The following is a 17,945-nucleotide window of genomic DNA, read 5'->3' as shown; positions in this document are numbered from 1 at the left end:
CAGGAGACCCTTTTCGGGGAAACGGAAGAAGAAGAAGACGGGGAAGGGGATCTTCGACGTCTCTTTTTTGAATGCTTAGATCTCGAAGAGTGATGGGAACTGCTTCGAGACCTAGAACGAAAATGTCTTTTGTGATGGCGAGGAGACGAATGTCTCGACTCCACCGAGGAAACTTTCGAAGAAGTTTTAACTGCCTTACCTCTCTCGAGCTTCCCCTTACGCTCCTTCAAGGCTTTCGCCATCATGGACATGCAGTCCTCCCACTCCGAACAATGGTGCTCGACTCCCAGGCACCACAAACAGATCCTGTGAGAATCCGTCAACGACATTTTCTTTCCACGGTCTCGACATTTTTTGAAGCCGGACCGTGGAGTCGTCGGTTCGGATGAGGAAGCCATCGAGTACGAGTCGGTATTCACAAGGAATAATGAAGTAGATTTGACTGAAGAACTGAGCAACGATATTCCGAGGCCCAACGAAGCGCATAAACGGAACTGAGCAACGGACGGTGCGCAAGTCTATTTATACACGTGATGACGTTGGCGCCGATACGGAGGCTGTCGAGGGACGTCGACGCGCAGCGCCGCGCCCTCTACTAAAAAGTTTTCCGAGGCCAGCAAGCTGGGAGATGATCTATCAAAGATAAGGAATACGTCGGAGGACAATCCCTTCGAAAATATATACTTTTAAACACACCATCTGGAAAAATAACTAAATAGAAAACCACTACACAAAAACCTGCCCCCGAAGAAAGAGCACAGTGCTGCACCTTGCTATCTTTGCTTATTCTGAGTAATCTGGGCTGAAAGGCAAGTAAAAAAAAAAAGTGTTCTTTAGAAGGATATTTCTTGGGTGCAAAAAGGGAATAAAAGTGACCTAACCAGTCTCTAGGGCCCAGAGGTGGACCATGGGGGCAGTTATCCGTCAATAATACCTTTCTGCCGTTCTTCAGTGTTCAATGCCATAAAAAAATGATAAGTAACTCACCGCAGTGACTAACGTACTCTTAGTCCCTAGTCCCCTTTCCTCCATACTGTATGGGCGTCCCTTCCAAGGGACAGGAGACGGACCCTTTTTCACCAGCAAAAACATTCTTCCCCTTTAAATTCAGAGGCACGTGTGGGTGCGGCCCTGGGAGCATGTGTGGCCCCGACTCCACCCTCCGGCGCCACACCTCAGTCCCCATTGATGCGTCGACAATAGATTTAACATTGCCTAATGACACCAGTATTATTAAGGGGGATGGGAGGGATGGTGGGACATATGGAGGAAAGTGGACTAAGAGTACGTTAGTCACTACAGTGAGTTACTTATAATTACTCTTACGTCCAGTCCCCTTTCCGCCATACTGTATGGGCGATTACAACTGAATGTAGCCCCAGGGTGGCGAGGAGACCCTCCTTAAGCAAATAGGTTCCCAAGAACCGCCTGTCCGAAAGCTGCATCTGATCTAGAGCCGGCATCCAAACAGAAATGCTTGCAGACAGCCGAGGAAGTGGCCCAAGTGGCGGCCCTGCTTATGACTTGCCAAGGGACATGGCGCTGGAATGTGATGGACGTTGCCTTGGGCCTGACTACGTGGGCGTGCATGTTCGCCGGGAGCAGCTTGTGCTGGCCCTTGTAGGTTTCTTTGATGGCCGAGACCAACCAGCGGGATATGGAGGCCTTGGAGGCCCGATAGCCTGGTCTTGCACCTCCGAAAGTGACAAACAGGGCGTCTGATTTGCGGAAGCCCTTGGTCCTGTCCAGACAGAATTTCAGGGCACGCCCGACATCCAGGCAGTGCAGAACCCTCTGTGCCTCGTCCTAAGGACTATTTCCTCATTCAGATGGAAAGCAGACGGCACCTTAGGCAGAAATGCTGGGTGTGTCCGCAGGACTACTTTGTCCCTGTGAAAGGTATTATGGTTCCGAGGCGACCAGCGCCTGAACTTCGCTGACTCAGAGCCGAAGTGAGGCCGACTAGTAAGGTCGTCTAATGGCTCAAACGGTTTGTGCGCCAGGGCGCCCAAGAGTATGTTCAGGTCCCACATGGGGTGTGGCCTCTTGATGGGTGGGTAGAGCCTTGCGAGCCCTGTCAAATGTTTGACAATCGGATTGGAGTAGGAGAAGACCCACCCCTCCGGATGCCTGTAAGCCCCGATGGCTGAGAGAAGTGTGGCAGGTGTCCACCTGCACGCCAGAGTGGGCGAGGTGCGCCGAGAAGGAGAGCACGTCGTCCAAAGTACATGCCAGGGGGTCGATTTCCTTGGAGTCTGCCCAGTGGCAGAACCTGGTCCATTCACTTTTATACTGGGCCCTTAGTTGCCTTGCTCCTTACACCCTGTATGATTTCCAGATTAGCCTGGGAGAGGCTGAGGTGTCTTAGAGTTACCCGCTCAGGAACAACGCTGTGAGGGCTAGTTTCTGTGGCGCAGGGTGGCTGACCCTGGCCCCCTGCTGCACCAGAAGATGTGCTGGGCCTGTTGGAAGGTGAATCGGTGGCATCTCCGAGAGGCTGAGCAGCTCCGAGAACCATGGCCTGACCAGCCACCATGGAGCCATTAGAATGATGTTGAGCTGGCGAGACTCCTTGATCTTGCAAATCACTGTGAATCAGCGGAGTGGGTGGGAAGGCGTACGCTGTAAGGCTGTTCCACTGAATCTGAAATGCGTCGCCCAGGGAGCCAGGCACTTCTTGTTGTGCCAGGTGGCAAAGAGATCCACCTGGGGAAGACCCCATCTGTTGAAGATCTCCTGAATAACAAGGTCATTTAGCTGTCCCTCGTAATTGTCTGCTCCCAACCTGCTGAGCCTGTCCGCCTCCATGTTGGATTCCACCAAGTTGGACTGCGGTGAGGTAGATGTTTTCCAGGGTCCACTCCCACATGCTGATTGCCAGTCTGCACAGAGGAGGGGATCTGGTGCCTCCCTGCTTGTGTGTCTGGATGAGGACAACCTTGCCCCTGAGAAGGGGAAGGATTGCTCCGAGCGCTAGCCAGATGGCATTCAGCTCCAACCAATTGATGTGGTATTCCTGCTCCTGTCGAGTCCAGGTGCTGTGGACGAAGAGATCGTCCAGGGTGGCTCCCCAGCCCTCGAGCGGAGAAATGGAGGAACGTTGATCATCTCGGATTGAGAGCCAGCTCCTGGTTCCATAAGGCTGTGAAGTGCAGCTGAATCCTCCTCATCCTCGGTCCTTTGTGTGGGACTGCCAAGAGACCCAGGAGATGCTGGTACCACCTTGCGGAGGTCACTCGCTGCTGAGGAAGTGGGTGGTGGCCCTCTTGATGGCCGAGATCTTGTCTTCCGACGGAAACACCTTCTCGGAGCATGTGTCCCAGATGAGGACCAAGAATGTCAGTCTGCGTGGGCTGCAGCTTGCGACTTCTTGAGATTGAGCGAAAAGGCCAGAGGTACAACGTCCTTTCGTCGCGGGATGTTTTTCGTGGGGTTTTTTACTGCGAATTTTTCTTCAAAAACACCCATCTAATTTGTTTGGAAATGGGGGAGTTTGGGGGGAGGGGGGAGATCATCCCCCCTCCCCCAAAAACAAAATGTTGATAGGTTTTTCGAAAAAAAAAAGTGTGTTCATAAGAGCATGGGAAGAGTGGTGAACTGCTTCGGGAGATGTAGCCCTGATGAGCCAGTCGTCGATGTATGGGTAGATGTGGAGGCCCTGCGCTCTGAGGACGGAAGCCACAGTATTCATGCGTCTGGTAAAGACCCTGGGGACCAAGTTGAGGCCAAAAGGAAGGACCTTGTATTGGAAATGGTAGCCCATGATCCTGAACCGTAGGAAAGAACGATGGGGCTGCCAAATCGGGACGTGTAGCTACGCGTCCTTCATATCCAGGGAGCACATCCAACCTCTCTTGCATAATGTCTCCGCTATAAAAGCTGGCTTAACCATCTTGAATTTCTGTAGACGTAAGGAGAGGTTGAGGGTCGAAAGGTCCAGCACAACTCAGGACCGCCTGGTTCTTTCTCTGAATGGCGAAAAACCTAGAGTAAAAGCCCAAGCCTCACTGGGAGGCTGGGACTTCCTCCACCGCCTGGCTCTCTACGAGCAACCGGATCTCTTCCAGAAGAGTTGCTGTCCCAACTTGAGGGAGTGGAGGGGAAGAGGAGGGAGAAGAGGCTGGAATGGGTATGCAGTACCCTGTGGATACTACGAAGAGGATCCAGGAGTCCGCAAAATTCTGGTGCCAGAAATGTGCATTGAGAGCAAGCCTGCTCCCCACTGGAGATACGTGGACCCGGAGGGGCGCGTTATACCTTCTTTCCCTCCGAGGCTGTCGCGGAGGAGGGGGACTGGAAAAAGCCCTTACACACCCGCCCCCCTTTTTGTTGCTTGTGCCGATTTGGAGTGGGCGAGCAGTCGGCTGCCTGGAACTCCGTTCCTGGAAGTCGTGGAACCCTCTGTACGTACGCCCCTTGTCGGAGCGCTTCTGTGACTGGGTGTTCGATTTGGGCGTGGTCTTTGTCAAGATGGAGAAAGACTTTTGTCCAGCTCCTCGTCCGTGGTGGAGTGGAAAAGGTCCCCCCCCCTTCCTCTGTGGCGATACAGATGGCACGGCCAGAGGTGTCAATATGGGCCACAGTGGATTCCAGGAGGTCCTGCACCACCAGCTTGGCCACAGCCAGTCCCACCTTGAAACGTCATTGGCTCTGCGTATGGAATTCCGGGAGGAAGTCCACAATTTCCCGGCATAACCTTTGGTTAGCCGCAGCCAGCATGGCATCAGCGTTGGCCTGACGAAGATCCAATGACGCATTGGAATACAGCTTCTTCCTGTGTGTCTCCAAGATCTTCTCCTCCTTGCCTAGCAACGTTGCCGAGGAGAAGTCTAAGGACGACTGAGGCTTGTAGTGATGCTGCAGCGATCACTGAGGAGTGTGGCGGAGGATGGCCCGATAGCAAGAGTGTATCTGCCTCCCTCTGCCTGTACTTGGCGTCCGGGCATCGATTGACCGGCTGGACAGAGTGGGGCTTGAGCCAACCCTTTTTGGCCAGGGAGACATCGATCTGCAGTGGAATTCCTATTTTGGCAGAGGGGCTTTGCGTGAGGACCTCAGCAAGCACCCCCTCTGCCGGTTACTCGACCTCGTGTTGAGGTAGGCCCAGATACTCCGCCAGCCCCGCAAGACGTTCGTGGAAGGCCTTGGCAAATGAAGGATAGGCTGTAGGCCACATACCTGGTTGAGGCCAGTCCAACCTTGACACTCGTTCCTTGCTGAACTCCTGTCATGCGCTCCTCACACCTGCCTCCTTGGCGTCTATGGAGTGGTCGGCGACTACACCGCCATTAGAATATTCCACTTCCTTCCCTCTACTTCCTGTTTGTCCGTGCTGGCGTTTGCCGTCTTTCTCTATTTAACCACGCCCTTTTTTCGTACCTGCGCGTTGCAACCCATCGCTTTTACTCCGGGTATTCGCGCTTGTACTTTTTGTGCTTTTTTTGGCTAGCTTTGCCTTCCCGGGTTTCGTCCCACTATTCCTTGCCTTTGCTCCTCTCCGTTTACCCTGTCTTCCTCTTCTATTGTTTCCTGCTACTCGTCTTTTCCTTTCTGTTACTTGGCTATCGTTGGCTCCTCCCCTTCAACTCTGTATACTATTACTCTAACTTTTTTTGTCGCCCCTTTACTTTTTCCGGTCCTTTTCTTACCTTTCTTGCGGTTTCCTTACTGCACGGGTTCTTCCTGTTCCTTAGCTGCTTTCTCTTCTTTCTCGCTTTGTTTTCTGTATCCCGTTACCATCTGGGTCAATTCTCTTTCCCTTCTTGCTTACTGAGTTCTACATTTGGGCAGAGTCTCCGCTCGGCAGACCCCAACTATTGAATACTTACCTGGGTCTCCACTCCACCTTCCATCCGTTGCTGGATCAGGAATGTTGGCTATCTACTGCAACATCAGACATTGGAGACTATACCTACCATCCAACACTTCACATCAAGGATTGATTTAAGATCAACATAAGAGTTTTTTTCTTAGCTATTGGCTTTTTTCCTCTCGCTTGCGCTCTCGGGAGGGGGTCCTCTGCTCCCGTCTCTCCCAGGTGACAGAGTGGCTTCCACCCGAGGGAGGCCATATCTCTTCTCAAAAAAGAAACCCAAGCCCCAGAAAAAGAAGGGTCGAAGACAGAAACCCACGCATGAAGATTCAGGTGAGGAGGAGGGGACTCTGGATGTGAGTTTATGCCAACCAGAGAAAGCTCATTTTGACACTCCTTGAATGACGGACGGGTGGCACGGTGCCATTTTGTCGAGCTGCCTGCCCAGTGCCTGCGTCGTGTTGCTCAGCTCGCTGGGCCCAGCCTCCTTCAAGACTTTTAGTGTGGATCGTGAGGCCTACCCTGCTCCTCGGGCCTAGACCCGGTATGTGAGACACCCTCGGCACGGGGGCTGGTAGAGACGCATTTAGGCGACCCCTCTGGTGTATTGCCGCTACTAGGGCATGCCCCTCGGACATAATGCTGGTGCAAGGGCGAAGCCCCTCGGGTGAAGACCTGGTAAAAGAACCTTCCGGTCCCTCAACACTGTCACCGGGAGGATCTGGGGATCCCTTGGCCTGTATGTAGCAGCCTCGGTGCACATGCTGGTACATGGACCGGAGCGGTCCCTGCCGCGCGGGCGAGCAAACCCTTTGTAAGGAGTCTCCCTTGCGGGATGCAATGGAAAATAGAGGCCCTACCTTGGGCCTGGATCAATGTTTCACGAAGTTCTTGAGGTCCTCTGGAGGAGACTTCTAGAAGAGCTCCCTCCACCTGGCTAGACTGTTCTTCAGCGACCTCGATGACAGGGCGTTGCACGCTGTACCAGCTTGCTAACCATGGTCTGGACCAATGCAACGTAGGCAGAGGGTGTGGGGGTCTGAAGTTGGGAAGAGCCTGTCAAAGGATGGACACCTGCTGAACCCTGTGGAAGTCAACATGCGCCGGCGAGGAGCTTGACACCTGAGGACCGAGTCCCTGAATGATTAAAAAAAAGACAATAAAAGACAAAGAAGAAGTACCCGTGCGTGGAATTACATGGCCAAAGCCAAACCCAGGAGCGCTGGTGAAATCGGCCCATTCCCGTCAATGCGGAAAAGGGGACTGGGGTGTGGCGCCAGAGGGCAGAGTCAGGGCAGCGCATGCTCCCAGGGCTGCACCTCCGCCCACCTCTACATTTAAAGGCGAAGAAGGTTTTTACTGGTGAAAAAGGTTCCGTCTCCTGTCCCTTGGAAGGGACGCCCACACAGTATGGATGAAAGGGACGTGACGCAAGAGTAAGGTGTCGATACTAGTCATGCAGTTTGAATCAGGCCCGATTGCGGTCGCCAGACAGGGAGCAGGTTTCAAGCTGAAGTTAGTTGCGGTTTGAAGAAGTACTGATCGTTAGGCTGATCTTGAGGCCCACCAGGTTCGATTTCAAAGCTAAGAGGTTGGTGACTGGATGAGCAGCTCTAGACGAGCAGTCCGATGCAGTGTTGAGGGTCACGGTTTAATAAGTGCACCATGGTCCGTTTGACTGGCGATGAAGATTGGTACCAAAGATGCTGATGGGTTCGAAGGGCTGATCGTGCGGGCCACCAAGGTTAGTTCGACAGTGATGAGGCTGGTGACTGGATGCCCAGTTCAAGTTCAGCTACTCCAGTGCAGCGGTCGAAGGCTGTATTTTTCAGAGAATACCTCGGGGTCTGATCGGCGTTCTAACATCGGCGGTCTAACATCGGCAACAAAGATGCTGGGGGTTCGAAGAAACGGTTCGAAAGGTCTGGATGCAATGATAAGATTCAAGTTCAAACCAGGGCAAGGATGTACTCAGCTGGTGCATAGTGACATCAATCTGGTCAGACGTGCAGAACAATGGTTTGGAAGTGTCAAAAGCATACCAGAGGTTCCCGTTGGTTTGACTTGGTTGAATGAGCTTGAATCACAGTTCGATTCAGTTTGACAGCGAAACACATACTTATGATAACTGGCTTGCGGGTGTCAGTCCCAGACTTGCCTGCTTTCTGCAAATCTTCTTTCTGGCAAACTCGGTACACTCGACTGCCAAGTATGACCATATGTGACTATTTTGTAATGTCTCTGTATGTGGGATCCAGTTCTTGGGGTATTCCTTGCCCCTCTGCCACCACCCCTTTAGGTCCCAGGAGTCTTTCTGCCCACTCATGCACCTGTTTGTGCTTCGTGCGGGCTTTCACTCCATCGGTTGCTACGCATATCAATCGCAGATATGTAGTGCTCTGCTGCTCTTCGGGAGGTCCGTGGCGGAGCCGCAAGACCACCCTGCTAGCAGGACCGCCTTCTGACTTTGTTTTCCTTCTCGGGAGCGATTTCGGGGTTCCACCTCACGTCTTGGAGCTCTCGCAGGTCTCCCAGCTGCACTGTGCCGGCACCTGTGGTCGCTCAGGCAGGACCATCTCCCATATCGGGGCTTGCATAATCTAATAGCCCACTAGCATTGGGGAGTAGTTTTTATGAAGGGAGAGTACCGTTTGCATGATACTCGACCTTGCTAGCGAGTATGGGGATGTTAGAAACTTATTTTTCAATTACGGCAAACACACTGTTTGCAGTAAATGGCAAATACAGGTTTCACTGTGCATGCTTGACAGCAAATATGAAGTGTGCTTATGTCGAAACTCACCATTTTACAAAAAGCACTGGTAAATATTTTGTCAGCAGTCACCTTGGGGAAAGTACATTTCTCGTAGGTCGAGTATGCAAACTAAGTTACTAGCCCTGCAGGATTTGTAAGAATTTGCAAGTCCTGCTTATGCAGTCATTCTTTGCTTATTTATTTTTATTGTCCTAGTGAAATCGACTATCTATAACAGTCTGAACCGTTCACCTATGTCCTGTGGGTTGATCTTCATAACTCTGAAAATCTTCCTGGTCCTAGTATTGACATAATTCTCCATATGCTCAGTCAAGCTCTCCTTCAGCCCAATGTGCAGAGAATTCAAGTGCCCCCCCCTCATATTCTTCCCCGTCCCAGTCCTATGTAATGGGGTGAAAGGGTCTGCACTACCACGGTTTGTTGCCTTTATTATTTATCTGTTTCTCCTCTGCTTTGCACTTCCCACCTCTCCTCCCTTCCATGCACTTTTCCCCTCCCCCTCTCCTATGCACTTGCGCGTTCTCAATGTCACTGGGACTAGTAAGATCATTGTTTTGTTCTCCCTTGTTCCCCTCCCTTGCCTTGTCGCGCTCTGAAACACTTGTGTACGAGCGCGATAGAAATAAAATATCAATACCTTACACAGATACATAGGTTGATGGGGTATTGCAGATCTCTTGGGAGGGGAAGAGGTTGAAGCAGCTGGGATATTTTCACGGTTATACAGTCTCTCTCCTTGCCGGTCGTCGCTCATCCCACAGGGGGTATTCCTCCCCATGTGATCCAGCAACAGTACACCAACCGCAGGGGAACTGCTGGAATGTGGCCGCAGCGCCCTGCCCACATGACAAGGGCTCCCTCTGGGAGAAGGGACACCATCCTGTTATTTCGTCACAGCAGTCAGACGGCTGGGACTCTTCGGGCGTCCGAAACGCCTAGCCTAGTTCAGTCTAGCACCCCACATGTACACTTCACCAGTTCAAGCTCCAGATTGTAGCAGTCCGGCCAACGTAACACTGAGAAACCGGCAAGATTGTCAGTCAACCTCCTCAAGGCCGCCCAGACAATCAGATTTGGTTAAAACTGGTGTGCACCAGGGGTGGTCTTTACCTTGTGCCCAAGAGCCTATTATTATTAAAATAGATGAAATGCCAGGATGCAAGAATATTAATGTGGGAGCACCAAAAAGTTGGGGTTCCGGTATTCCTGGAACATCTCTGGCTACAAAGATGGATATCAACATTTTAGTATGGAACATCGCTGGTGTACGTAGCAAAAATGATATGACCCATTATGGCATGATTCTGTAACAATGTCCAGGTTATGTTTCAGGAAACATGGTCTATAGAACCCATCCACCTACAGGCCTTTTGCCTATTCCATACCCCAGTATTAAAAACGGGAGCAAGAGGCAGACCCTGCAAACATTCTCCTTTTGAGCACTTTGAAGCGGATGGTGCAGGGGGGCAGGCCAATGATCTTTGTGGCCATAATAGGACTCGGTCCAGGCTTTCGACCAGTTCAATCGACAAACCTTGTGGGAAAAACTGTCAGATCGGAATTGTGCAGTGACAATCTTAGAACCTCTAAAAGCTCTCCGTTCAAACACCGCTATGAGAGTGTGCCTCAAAGTGTGCCTCAATCGCTCTGGTTTGTTGTCATCAGAAATTATCATAGCAAGAGGCGTCAAACAAGGATGCCCTCTCGGCCCAGCACTGTTTAACTTCTTTCTGGCTGATATCTAGCACTTCGAGCCCATGAACAGATCTTTTCCACCAACTATATACAGTTTGTCTTACTCGCCCCCTGTATGCTGCTGATCTGGTCCTAATAAACCATTGGGCCTACAATGACAGCTGCACAGTCTCGATAAATACATCAACGAGAATAACCCAGAAATGATGTGCTTTGAAAAATCTAAAAAACGAAATGAGAAACTGCAATGATTTTTGGATCACTCACAGATCGAACAAGCAAAGCAATTTAAACACCTAGGAGTTATGCTGAATAACAACGCAGTGAAAACTCCGATACAGGACTTTCTCTCTGAGAAAACCAAGACCGTAGCCAGTCAGACAAGGGTCATGGATAAGAAATGCAGTTGTTTCTCCATCGTAACGGCCTTGAACTACTATAAGGCAAAAGTAGTTCCTTCATTGACCTACGGTACCAAGGCTATGTCTGAAATACCATTGAAAACATGGTCAAGGCTCTTTTTTTGTAGAGGAGTGTTGGGTCTCCCTAATTTAACTCCAATAGCGACTATACACAGAGAATTGGGCCTCCTCTTCCTCCAAGCACTGGCAGACTGGAATAGTCTGGCCCGGTTCAGAAAAATCTGTCTACCCGCCCGCTCGGAAATCTTTGAGATCAGGCGGAGCAAATAAATCACTGAACAACTAGGTAACTAAAAACAGATCTAAACTAGGGGCTATAAACTGCACGGAAGCAGATATGAAGCTAATTACTACAAGAGTAAAAAAGAAATTCGGTGTAAATGATTGGATCCTTAACTCTAGCTATCGCTTTAAGTTATCAAACCATCTACCAGCAAAATGCAGAAAATTAAACTTGCTTCCAGGTTACTTGCCAAAGTTCCCCAGTAGATTCTTTCGAGACAAATTCTGGAGGACCCGCCTCAATCTCCTGCCCACCAATGAGTTGCAATAGTGTAAGATAGATATTGCTCTGTTGCAAGAGACCCACTTAACAGCAGAGACAGGCGCGGCTGTCAAGGAAATGGAATGGGCAAGTTATTGGATACTCATTATTGGTGTATGCCAAGGTTTTTTTTAATTTGGATAGTGCCCGCAGTGCCCTTCAAGGTGACCTAAATTAAGACCGATGACGAGGGCAGGATGGTGCTCGTGTAGAGGCTCCTGGAAAATACTGACATTTGTCTCATTAACACATACGCACCTAACCACAATACAGCGGCATTCTTTCAAACTCTATATCGATGCTTGGCCCCTACAGGAGTAGCAACATCATCTTGGAGGCGCAATGGGAGGGCGATTTTAATTGTGTCATGAATCCACTGTTGGACATATCAGATACCAAATTGCAGAAGCCTGTCCCACCCCCCCCACCCCGCTAGATCCCTACGGACACTTCTGACATCGTTTGACCTGGTAGATGCCTGGAGGACGCTCCACTCTGACTCCAGGTACTACTCACACTATTCTGTACCACATGCGGTCCACACTAGATTGGATTACTTATTTGTAGGCAAGGAAATATCCCATGAATTTAGTTTTGCCGAGTATGAAGAAAGGGTTCTATTGGATCACGCCCGCTCTTGCTGCAATGGCAGTACGCACCTCCCAGACTTCCAATACCTACTTGGAGACTGAGGGGTGAATTCCTGGGCGATGCCCCCTTTCGGGATCATATTAGGGCATATTGCTGACTACTTCGCACAGAACGTTTGTAGTGTTCCCAGCGCCGGAACCCTAAGGAAGGCCCTCAAGGTAGTTGCTAGGGGCGTCGCAATTGCTAAAATCAGGTGGCATCTAGGCTACGATTAACAGGGAACTGATCTCAACGGAGGAGGCGATGCAAAAGCTGACAGTCCCAAGTAGGTGAAGGGGATAGCGAGGCAGAGGTAGTGGCGCTGTGGCAGAAATACCTGGGGCATTGGGAGAGACTGGGCATGTATAATTACTCTAAATAAATTGAAGGGGACAAACCAGGCAGGTTGTTGGCCTGGCTATTCAAACAAGAAGAGAAAAGGGTGCCCATCCATTCAATACGCACACAACATGGCAAACGTGTCACACGCAAGAAGGGAATAATGCTGACTTTCGGGTATTCTAGCAAGCTTTATACCGGGAGGAGTCTGAACCCGAGCAAACAAATATAAAAGGAAGTGTTGGGCGGGATTGGCCTCCACCGGCTTGACGCGCAACAGCATGCAGGTTTGGACACTGCTATTATGGTAGAGGAGCTACTGGGTATAATACGGTCTTTGACCACAGGCATAACCCCAGGCTCCGACGGTCTACCTAGTCAGTTATATAAGGAATTAGCACCACACCTCCTGGAAGTGTTTACGGAAACATTTGAATCTGGTATCCTTCATAATTATACCCCTCCTAAAACCCAATAAATCGCTAATGAAGTGTGGCTCGTATAGACCTCTTTCCATGCTCAACCAGGACAGCAAGATATTGACGGCACTGTTGGCTAATGGATAAAGAAGGTAATTCACAAGCTTGTGCACCCGGACAACACGCGTTACATGCCAGATAGGAGAATGTCCTCTAATCTAAGACGATTGCATCATATTGTCGATACAACTGCGGATTGGGAGTCCCCTTGTGCACTTGCCACGCTGGATGAAATGAAAGCATTTGATTGGGTTAGGTGGAATTGGCTCTACGCTAGATGGGTTTGGTTTTGGCCACAGGTTCATCAGGGGGGTAAAATTGATATAGACCAAACCGATGGCAACAGTTAGAACAGGCAAATACACTTCTGAAGCTTGGTAGCTGGAGAAAGGCACCAGGCAGGGTTGCCCGCTGTCCTCCTTTACATTCTAGCAATTGAACAGATTGCAGAATACCTGAGAACGGAATGTATCACAGTAGGTATAGCCATTGATGGCGCACAGCACCCCATTTCAATGTATGCTGACAATACTTTGTTACAGATTCACAATCCGGAGGACAACTTAGAATTCTTACTAGAAGCTTTAGCACTCTTCGCGAAGCTTTCGGGCATTACATCCAGCGTGGCAAAATCGTCTTTGTTCCCAATAGCAGGCCTCTCTAAAATGACACTTGATGAACTAGCGGTCCTGGCACTACAGTGGAGCGTGGACATGTTCAGCTATTTAGGGGAGCATATCTATCGCAATCCGGTGCTGGAACATGCCCACAACAAGGCGAAAGCGCTATAGGGGGTTAAGAATTCAATGAGATTTTGGAACAAATGTCCCCTTTCCTTGATCGGTAGGGCGGCATTGTTTAAGATGGTGGTCGTACCCTGGTTTTTACATTATTTTGTGAATGTCCCGTATTACATCCCCAAAGCTTTTTTCACAACTCTCAATACCCTCTGTAGGGGTTCTTGTGGAGGTAAAGCAAGAGCAGGATCGTACTAGCTTTCTTGCGTCAGCCTTACGACCAAGTGGGCATTAGAATCCCAGACTTTGAATTATACTATGTGGCAGGGCAATTACAATTCATAGTGGATTGGCTAGCGGACGAGCCTACTGCTGACACTAAGTTACTGCAACCTGCCTTCTTTTTAAAGCAATTAGTATGGAACAAACGGCCCGAGACCGCCAACGCTCACACTTGGTGTTACTGGGTATCAAGCATGGGACAGAGCGCACACATTGTTAGGACTTGGGGAGCCATTTTCAGTACAGATCCCATTAGTGTGCTACGTTCACCTGGACCCCACAGAGGTGTCGATCGGACCTGGACAGCTACGGTCTCCTTCAATGTGATGCGTAGTGCAGAGATGACTGTCTGGACTGGCCCGCCTAGTCTTGTCTGCTGGACCCGAAGAAGTATTTTCCTGCAGTGGAGACAGGGATTAACCACCTGTGGGTTTTAGTGATGGCCTCCCAACTGTTCTCGCTCTCCCCCACTAATCACCTCTGATATCCCCTTAGTAACCTCACCTTATGTTCGTAAAAGAGGAGCTCTCCATCCTGCGTGTCTTGCAGAGGCGCGTAGATACCAGTTACTTCACTGGTTTGAAGGCGTTGGGAGAGTTCCGGTAATATTGACTCTGAAGTCCCTAGCGGGATTGGTAAGTATCAAGTTCAAAGAGTTCAATGTGCCCGATGTTCACTCTTGTCCCCTTCCTTCCTTAAGTTGCAACTGAGTTCGTGAGAAGAAGGTCTCGTAGCTGCTGCTGGCGTTCAGGTAAGAGTCTGTGTTACCCAACGCTGTCCGGTAACTATTGCATGCGGTAACGTGTTGTTTTTCTCCCTCTTTACAGATGCGGCATATGAAAATGTGGAGAGTTATGGAATAATACCACCGGTGGTAAATCAGGTAAGTCTATGGTGGTAAGAGGTTGTATTTGTTGATTCCCTTGGCTCACCTTGTTTTTTCTTGTGTCCCTTAGGTGCCGGATTACGGTGAAGAAATGATGGACAGTGCCGGATCGAAAGATGCTGTGAGAACTGGCGAGTATGGCGCCGTGCTGGAGCTGGCGAAGCGACGCGTACAGGACTGATGTACTTTCCAGGTCCGGAGATGAATAGTTCCGGAATTAGGTGAGGAATTTGAAATAAGTTTGTTTTATAACCTTGTCCTTTTCTTCTTCTTTATTCTAGGAGCTCCGGATTCGAGGCGGGCGTGGCAGAAGACTGGATGCAGGCTGCAGGCTGCAGGCACGCGGGCATGGCAGAAGACTGGATGCTGGCTGCAGGCACGGTGAGCGTCACGCTGCTGGATGCAGAATAACGCAAAGCATGTGCTGCTGTTCGGGTGTGGTTTAAATAGCCTCCAAAGTAGTTCCAGGTAAGAAGTTCCCTAGAGCCACGCCCGAGTAAAAAATAGTCCCTGTAACAAAATAGTCCCATCCAGGCCTCATGTAGGCTTGGACTCTTTTGCAGCATGGTCTGCATCAGGCAAGTAAAGTCTATGAGCCTGGCGCCTAAGGCCCCAGGACTGAACCCAGACAGCCCCTAGCCGGGGCTGCTGAGCTTTAAACAAATGTCTGGATGCCTGCTCCCAGAGCGGAGGGCCTTGGTCCTGATGCCCGGGGGTAGGCATAATGACAATGTCGGTGGTTCCAGTGGGCTCAGAGGTATATCTAGGAATATGCATGTTTTGGGAAGGGTACAAGGTAGCCACAATTGGAGAATTACTCAACACCTCCCTTGTGTCTTTCCAGGAGTTGGTAGCACAAGGAAACACTGGTTTACATCAAGGCCAATACTTGTTATACTGCACCATCAGGGAAGAGATCATACGTACATGGCCCACTTACGGCAAAGTGCTAGAAAAACACTTGATTGATATTCAGTATGACATTTCGGAAGGGGGGGGCATGCAATCTCTAGAATATACAAATTATTGCTAACATGGGAGGGGCCCGCCACCAAACTGGTGACCAAACATAAATGGGAGGAGGAACTGGGTGCCCCATTCCTAGACCCACACACTGGCCTGAGATACTGCAATACCACAATAAAGTATCCAAGAATGCAAGGCTGCAATTGATTCAACATTTTGTAACGCACAGAGCATATATGACCCCCACTGATAATCTGAAAATTCCCAGGCGCAGCTACACAACACTGCCCCTGATGCAATGCAACGGACGCGGGTATGCTGCACATGTTTTGGGCATGCCCCAACATACAGGAATATTGGGGAGCAATGTAAATTGGAATGAATAGAGGAGGGCTACGGATGAACGTGCTGTCCGCAGCAGTTTGTCTGTTAGGACGCTTCCCACGCCCCAAATCCCCACAACGCATACATATAAAGAAAGACCTAGCATACATACTGGCCAAACGCAGAATTGCCATGGCGTGAAAATCCCCAAGGGGCCCTGGCATAGATGACTGGTGGCGGGACCTAAAAAAGTGGGCTCTAGCAGAAACAGCTGCTTGGAGGCGGGCGACGCAAATGAGTCGGCGGACACCAGTGAAGATATCTTAGCTTGGAACGTCCTGATACAGATCGTATTTGCATCGAGGGACGTGGAATCCAATTGGGTGGATACACCCCAGTAACCATGGTTGGGGAAACTGTTCCATAGCAGTCTGCACCAATTTAACATAAGGGCTAGTAATCCAGGCAGGGTGGGGGGGGGGGGGGGGGTAAGGTTGCGGGAGGGAAGTGTTAGATAGTTTTGGTTGAAGGGGATGCGTTATGCTTTGTTATAATAATATGCGATGTGACATACTACAAGAGTATGCTATTGTTGTGTGTGCAGAATAAAAGCACTAAAACTTTTTTTTTTTTTTTAGAAAGGGGAGCCTCTAACGTGAGAACGTCCTGGAGGGTCGGAACCACGCTTCACCGCAGAGCCAGCGGTAGCATGGAGAGCGAACAGAACGAGAGAAGGATGCCAGAAGACTGGCCTTCTGAAGGGTGACAACGCTGAACCAGAGAGCGATGAAAGATAAGCAGTCTCACCTGGTGGATAAGCAGTCTCACCTGGTGGCACAACCACACAGCAGGCGTGGTGGGTCTGAGGGCAGTTAGGCGACAGACTAGGCCGCAACAAGGGAAACCAAATCCCCAGTCTCAGTGCTTTCGATATAGTAAATCGAGTAGAAGAACAGACTATGTTGCAGAGTTAAGCAACTCAGGAAGAAAAGGGGCTTAACTGAGGAGAGCGGGACAAGAAGTTGGAGAAGCAAAGGGGTTTCTGGAGCCAGAGAAACAGGATTGCTCAGGCAAGAGAGACCCTACTGAGTTGAGCCAATCAGAGGGTCAGAAAGCTTTGGGGAGCCGTAGTAAAATAAGGAATATTTTTCAACATTTGCACAACAGGGAACATGGAGGGTTCAATTACTCAATCCTAAATCAAGAATAATTTGATGAACAATGTCCAAGTTGGTGGAATCGTACTAAGAGAATCATTTCTCCTTTTAAGGCACTGGAACCACTGGATTTGTGTAAAGATGTAAAACCTTGTTATAAGGAACCGGAAGAGAGGACTGAAAAGCTTACGTTGATAAACTGAACAACCCACGTTGGATTGAGGGAAGATATTTGAGATCAACCTAAGTAGTTTTGGCCAGAAGAAGCCAGAGTGGAAGGGCCACTACTCTGGCTAATTTGTACGAGTTTTCCTAAAAGTGATGGAGCCAGATGGAGATGAGGTTTCAGATGGCGGACTATTTTAATTTGGATAATTGTCGAGCCCCTTTAGTTTTTAGACAGAGAAAATCCCTCGTAGCAATAGGGACAGGTAGACATTTGCTCTTCAGTCATAAACCATCACCCTCAGAGTATCCACCTGTGATAGCAAAAGACACACTATGATGTATTAAGATACAAAGTAAATTCTTCACTATAAAATTCAATGTGTTCAGTATCATAGGTGTTACTCAACCTAAAGGATGGCACCTTAAAAAAATAGAAGCAACTTTCGAAAGGTTTATAGGAGCAGATTCCACTTCAAGCAGGGACTCCATACATAGAGTCGGGGAATTTAGGTCCTCCGCCACATTAGAATAGCGCTTAGGTCATGATAATGAGACAACTTTTCAAAATAAATTGCAAGAAGGCAGGCCTAAAGATAATTACCAGCCACCTTTCACTCCCTAATAATTGGTAAGTATTCTTAAAAAAGAATGTAGGACAAAAATACTACCAGTAACAAAATTGCAAACAGGAACCTGTCTTCCCCACTGCCCCCTTTTTTTCACTCACC

At 49.6% G+C, this 17,945-nt stretch overlaps 1 protein-coding gene across 2 annotated transcripts in view; it reads right to left on the bottom strand.

Annotated features, from left to right (window-relative positions):
- Nucleotides 1-17,945, bottom strand: part of NUP133 (nucleoporin 133) — a 1,444,728-nt gene that overhangs the window by 1,349,595 nt on the left and 77,188 nt on the right. The window lies entirely within an intron of this gene.

This window comes from Ambystoma mexicanum, chromosome 4p (assembly GCF_040938575.1).
Source record: "Ambystoma mexicanum isolate Mex_15411 chromosome 4p, UKY_AmexF1_1, whole genome shotgun sequence".
Classification (NCBI taxonomy): Eukaryota; Metazoa; Chordata; class Amphibia; order Caudata; family Ambystomatidae; genus Ambystoma; species Ambystoma mexicanum.
The sequence above is the reverse complement of the archived record's forward strand: the minus strand, read 5'-3'. Positions and strand labels throughout refer to the sequence as shown.